The sequence below is a fragment of the Gossypium arboreum genome, chromosome 11 (genome assembly GCF_025698485.1).
Source record: "Gossypium arboreum isolate Shixiya-1 chromosome 11, ASM2569848v2, whole genome shotgun sequence".
NCBI classification, from domain to species: domain Eukaryota; kingdom Viridiplantae; phylum Streptophyta; class Magnoliopsida; order Malvales; family Malvaceae; genus Gossypium; species Gossypium arboreum.
In genome coordinates this window covers 110,404,169-110,410,590 of record NC_069080.1, presented here as the reverse complement: position 1 = coordinate 110,410,590, position 6,422 = coordinate 110,404,169, and the positions used below count along the sequence as shown (strand labels likewise).

Here is a 6,422-nt window from a genome sequence, read left to right as displayed (position 1 = left end):
ATTGCTATTTTTACTTGCTCTTTTTTTTGTTTGATTAATAATTTATTTTCATTTTTCATTTTTTTATGGTAGTACTGTAGATTCAATGCATTTTAAATATAAAAAATTCAAAAAAAAAAAACTCTTTCAAATGATGTTAAATATAAAAAATTTAAAATTTAATGTTATCTAAATTGGACTAGACCGACTGATCGGAGTGGGAACCGGTTGGGTATTAGGCCGACAAAACGTAAAAAATCAGTTGACTTAAAATTGGTATAGACTGCTTGAACTGAGCTAAAAAATGGTTTGAACTGATTTCTAATTGATCTAGGCAATTGATTTCTAGAACAACTAATCCAATCGATTCAAAGCAAATAAATTATTGAAAAATAAAAAATTTTATAAAAAACGAGTTCAGCTGATTTTTTAGCCCGGTTTAACCAATTCATACTAACTTGCAGGTCAACTAATTTTTTACCTCTCATCGGATCGATACCCTAACTAGTTCTTGACCCAATCGATCTGGTCTAGTTTAAATAGCATTAAATTTTATCATTTCTTATGTTTTTAAAATAGTTTTTAAAACATCTTTTTATCTTTTATTTTTAAATATATTTTTTTAACTTATATATACTTTTTATTTTTATTTTTTATGTTTTTAAATAGTTTCCTTAATGATTTGACTTGTTCTTTTCTTGTGTTTTAAGCTATGTTTATTATGTACCCGTATGCCACTTAAGAGGAAATTAAAATTGTTGAGCACTTTAGCGACAACCATTCCTTAGCTGATTCAACTATAGGAACATAAGCAAGTATGAGCATTAATTGGTGCAAGAAGTTTCTATTTGGAATGCAAGGTTAGGTCAATCCAGCATGAAGTTCGACTATAGGAACATAAGCAAGTAATGTTTTTTTTTCCCTTTAAATATACAATTTTTTCGTTAAAAGGTAATTTTCTTAATTATTATATCCTACTACGAAAATCAAACAATGTAGTTCGACACACCTTAAAAAAGCAACATTGGATTACATAAACCAGATTATAATAGATTACATGAACAATAAAAGAACCACTCCATCACTACTAGAAACTAGAAAACATGACAGCCCTAAAGCATGTTGCTTTTTGCCAAAGAATGAGCTATCTCATTAGCCACTCGAAACACCATAGAGAAAGCCACTTCTCCAATCTTATTCAACGACCAGTTTTATCTTACTTTTTCAGTTTAAGTTAAGGGCACATTTAACGGTCACAATTTTAGCATCTTTAGAATCTTGAAATCCTATCAGCCCCACAATCATAATGCAACACACCCCCTCAACCTGAAGTCCCTAGTTTCTCGAAAGTGGAATCGTCAATATTAAGCTTCTAAGCTCCTTTTACATGGGGATCCCACTGAACATTGAAATTGCTTTAACAAACAACAACATTGGACACATATGATTGAGTCATCCTTGCAAGTCCACTCATTAACGAAATCCCCTTCCTTAACTGCCTTTAGCCAATAGTAAGCCATCGTTCTAGCTAGAAATTTAAAAATCAAAGAATATGAAAAAAAATTATTTTTTTAAAAAAAATTATGTACTTTTAAAGGATAAGAACCAAATTGACAAAAAAAAAATTGTAAATATTGATGCCTAAAAAAGTTATTTTACCTTTGACAATGTTAACTTTAACGAGAAAATTAAAAAAGGACTAAAATTTTAAATAAAAAGCACGGAAATTTAAAATATAGGGACTAAATTTTAAATTTTAAAAGAGTACAAGAACCTTTGACATATTTAAATTTAAATATTAGAAAGGGAATTACAAATAGATATAAAATGCTAATGTAATTAGATAAAATTGTAAAGGACGTCCAAACATGCCTAATCACTTTGATTTAATCCAGAATTGGAATATATCATATACCTAATCACTTGATTTTGACTGTGTAAAGTCTGTATATTCGATTTTGGACAACATTGGATAAGCCTACACCAAATTTACCACTTTCTTAATATATCAAACTCTTTGCTGTTGCATCATATCGTACCTGTTAGTTCATGGCGTTGCTGACTAGCAATAAACTTGTATTAAACAAAGCGGTGTGATCACTCAAACTAATATGATTCGAAGTCTGTGAGGTAACTAAAGTCTTGAAGTTTACTTTTCTGTACTAGGAAAAATTCAAGTCATTAATTAGGCTTAAAAAATATTTTATTACAAAGTTGGCAACGAATTGGATAAGTGATTAATTCAAAGCTCATTTTTGGGTAATTGAAGTGATCAACAGACTTGGAAAGTTTCGCTCTTGCATGCATGCTTCATTGAACTTGCAAGAAATTGACAATGTTGTGGATGTTATAAGCACAGATGTCAGAACAAATGAACATGCCAGAATAGACTATGTCAACTGAGATCGTATAACATGTTGATTACAGACGAAATCAGAAGCCTTTAATCAAGCTTAAGTTTTTGTCTCCATAGCATTTCCTTGATCATGCTAACTAAAAGAATGACCGAGTTTAGTTTTACATACAAAACTACCGGCTGCTTGCAGCAACTCCAAATCTAAATTAAATTATCCCCACTATCTGAATAAAAAATTACATATATATATATATTTGTTTGCCTAAGGCCAGATGGAATTATTTTTGAGTTCATATTTGATGCAATATATATTTGAAAATTTTACAAGAAAACTTTCTTGTCACTAGGAAATTATAAGATAATAATGTACTTTCAGCACCTCCTTTTCCCCATCAACTTTAGTCTGAGAAGGAAAAGTCTGTTGAAGTTGGCCAGCATGTGACACTAAGACCAGCAAGCAGCAGACCATGCAGCTCGAGCCTAGCGGATGCAGCTGATGAAATTGTTTCATTTTGTTCATTTTGCTACTCTAAGTAGTTGTTATGTAATTTAGTTTGATTTCAACTTGTTGCTGATGTATTTGATGTGTTTAGGTAGTGATTGAGTTGAAAATCAGCTTTGTTTATATGAACAAGTTAGTTTAACAAGTTTCAATGTATTTTTAGTGGAGTTAGGTAGATGTTTAGGTAAATTTGACTTGTAATGATCGACCTATGTCTTGTTTATGTAAAGGCTTAATGCTAAAGTTTTCTTTTTGAATGAAATTATTAGATTTTCTTTCCATATTCTCCATTGTTCATTGTTTTTAAATTTCGTTCTTGAATTCTGCTTGTTTGTTCACCAAGCATCGAGCCTTCCTGTTCAAGTCTTTTAGTTCAAAACTTGTTTCTCTTTGCTCTCAACACCAACAATTGGTATCTAGAGCTAATAAAAAATTAAATATATATATATATATATATTTGTTTGCCTAAGGCCAGATGGAATTTTTTTTTTGAGTTCATATTTGATGCAATATATATATTTGAAAGAAGTATTTTATAAGAAAACTTTCTTCTCACTAGCAAATTATAAGATAATAATGTATTTTCAGCACTTCCTTTTCCCCATCAACTTTAGTCTGAGAAGGAAAAGTCAAAGCCTGGATAAGAAAATGTTTAGAACTGCGAGTGAATTAAGACCAATTCCATGAAATATATTGAAATGATGTACGAGGAGAACAGAACTAGAAAGTGTAGTGGTTGAAGAATGATTCACCTCCTAATAAGAAATAACTAATTGTGAAGGCAAACGCCTAGTCTTCACGTACTTGGTGAAAGGCAAATCAGGACGAGTTCTTTTGTTTTAATGCCTATATATAGACCTGTTTGCCATGCAGGATTTCCCACCCCTCTCCCAATTGGTAGCATACATTTCATGCTTGCACATCAATTATGATGAAACGACTTCAACTTTTCGTTGCAGCTTTTGCCATCTTGGCCTGCAATCCCTTATTAGCCTCAGCTTCTGATCCCAGCCCCCTGTAAGATTTCTGTGTAGCCATCAATGACACCAAGAATGGTGGTACGCTATTTTTCTCAGTACTCTCTTGTTCACTAGTATCTTTAAGTCCATAATTATGCAAGACGCTAGAGCCTTTTATCTGAAGTAACAATTTCTTTATAAGAATTCATACTTTTGCATGGATTCACGATATTGACTAACCTTACTTTATTTCATGCAGTGTTTGTAAATGGAAAGTTCTGTAAGGACCCAAAGCTTGCCAATGCAGAAGACTTCTTCTATTCAAGGCTTAATATCCCTAGAAACACCGCAAATCCGGTTGGATCAACTGTGACTCCTATCAATGTGGCACAAATATCGAGACTGAACACTTTCGGCATATGTCTAGTCCGAATTGACTATGCTCCATATGGTGGCCTAAACCATCCTCACATGCACCCTCGTGCAACGGAGATCCTTGTGGTTTTGGAAGGCACACTTTATGTCGATTTCGTTACATCCAACACAGATAACTGCTTCATCACCAAAGTCCTAAACCCTGGTGATGTGTTTGTTTTCCCTGTCGGTCTCATCCACTTCCAATTCAATATCGGGAATACCAAAGCAGTTGCATTTGCTGGTCTAAACAGCCAAAATCCAGGAGTTATCACGATTGCAAATGTAATATTTGGCTCTAACCCTCCCATTAATCCTGATCTTCTCACTAAGGCCTTCCAGTTGGACAAGAATATTGTTACGTATCTCCAATCCAAATTTTGGTGGGACAACAATTAGTTCCGTTAGAATTAAATAACCCGAATCCTTATTTAAATAAAATACAGTGGTAAAATAAAATATAAGTAAAATCCATATAGAACTACACTTATTTTATTTTATTTTAGAATAAGGTTTTTTAAACCTTATTAAACTCCATCTTTTTATATTGATTAGAATAAAGTGTTTCAATCTTACTAGAATATGACTTTACAAGCCTATAAATAGACATAATCTATTTCTCTTGTAATCATTTGAATTCGAACATAGTGAATTTTCTTCTCCTCTGCCCGTGATTTTTTTCTTGAAAAGGTTTCCATGTAAAATCTCTGTGTTCTTTATTTTATTTCATTTTATTTTATTTTCACAAATTGGTATCCGAGCTTCCGAGTAGTTCATCTTGATCATGGTAATGGCGTCTTTGAAGTATGAAATTCCACTAATGGATCGTAACACCAGATTTGCGTTGTGGTAGATTAAGATGCAAGCAGTTCTTGCCCAGATGGAGCTGGAAGATGCTCTGCTAGGGATAGATAAGATGCCTTCGACATTAACAGATGAAGAGAAGAAGCATAAGGATCAAAAGGCGTTAACACAATTACATCTGCATTTGTCCAATGAAATTTTGTAGGATGTGATGAAGGAGAAGACCAACGCTGCATTATGGAAGAGGCTGGAACAAATATGTATGTCAAAAACTATAACAAGCAAGTTGCATACGAAGCAGCATCTTTATGCTCATCGTTTGGAGGAAGGTGGGTCTGTACACGAACACTTAATAGTGTTTAAAGAAATTCTCTCAAACTTGGAGGCCATGGAGGTTCAGTATGATAAGGAAGATCTAGGGTTGATTCTACTTTGTTGGTTGCCCCCGTCTTATTCAACCATTAGAGGCACGATTTTATATAGCCGTGAGTCTCTTACAGTTGATAAGGTTTCAGATTCTTTGACCCCATATGATAAGATGAAGCATCTTGTAGTTAAACTCGACTCTCAGGGAGAGGGTCTCATTGTTCGTGTGAGACAAGATTGGAATGCTGATGATGATCATGGAAGGACATAGGAATGGAATCCTTACGGTAAATCTAAGGGTAGATCGAAGTCTAAAAATAGAGGTAAAAATTGTAACTTTTGTAAGAAAAAAGGGCAGATTAAATCTGAATGCTATAAGCTACAGAATAAGATTAAAAGGGAGGCTGCGAATCAAAAGGGAAAACAACTAGAAAATTCTGGTGAAGCTGATGTTGTAGAAGACTATAGCGATGGGGAAATTCTAATCGCTTCTGTCAACAATTCTAAAGTGAGTGAGGAGTGGATACTTGATTTAGGTTGCACCTTTCACATGAGTCCTAATCGGAATTGGTTTACAACTTACGAAACAGTGTCTGAAGGTGTTGTTTTGATGGGAATTAATGCTTCATGTAAAATCGCAGATGTTAGAACAATTAAAGTTAAGATGTTTGATGGAGTTGTTAGAACACTTAGTGACGTATGACATGTTCCAAAATTGAAGAGAAATTTAATTTCATTGAGTACTCTTGATTCAAAAGGGTAAAGATACACAGCTGAAAGTGGAGTTTTAAAGATTTCCAAAGGTTCCCTTGTTGTGATGAAAGGGCTGAGAAAGACTACCAAGTTATATGTTTTACAGGGTTCTACTATTATTGGTAATGTAGCTGTCACTTCCTCTTCCTTGTCAAATGATGATATTACTAAACTTTGGCATATGCGCCTAGGGCATATGAGTGAGAATGGCATGACAAAATTGAGCAGAAGAGGACTTCTTGATGGCGAGGAATTTACAAACTGAAGTTCTGTGAGCACTATATTTTTG

At 33.5% G+C, this 6,422-nt stretch overlaps 1 pseudogene; it reads left to right on the top strand.

The window, feature by feature from the left end:
• Positions 1 to 3,765: 3,765 nt before the first annotated feature.
• Positions 3,766 to 4,609, top strand: LOC108466745 (germin-like protein subfamily 1 member 14; annotated as a pseudogene).
• Positions 4,610 to 6,422: the final 1,813 nt, after the last annotated feature.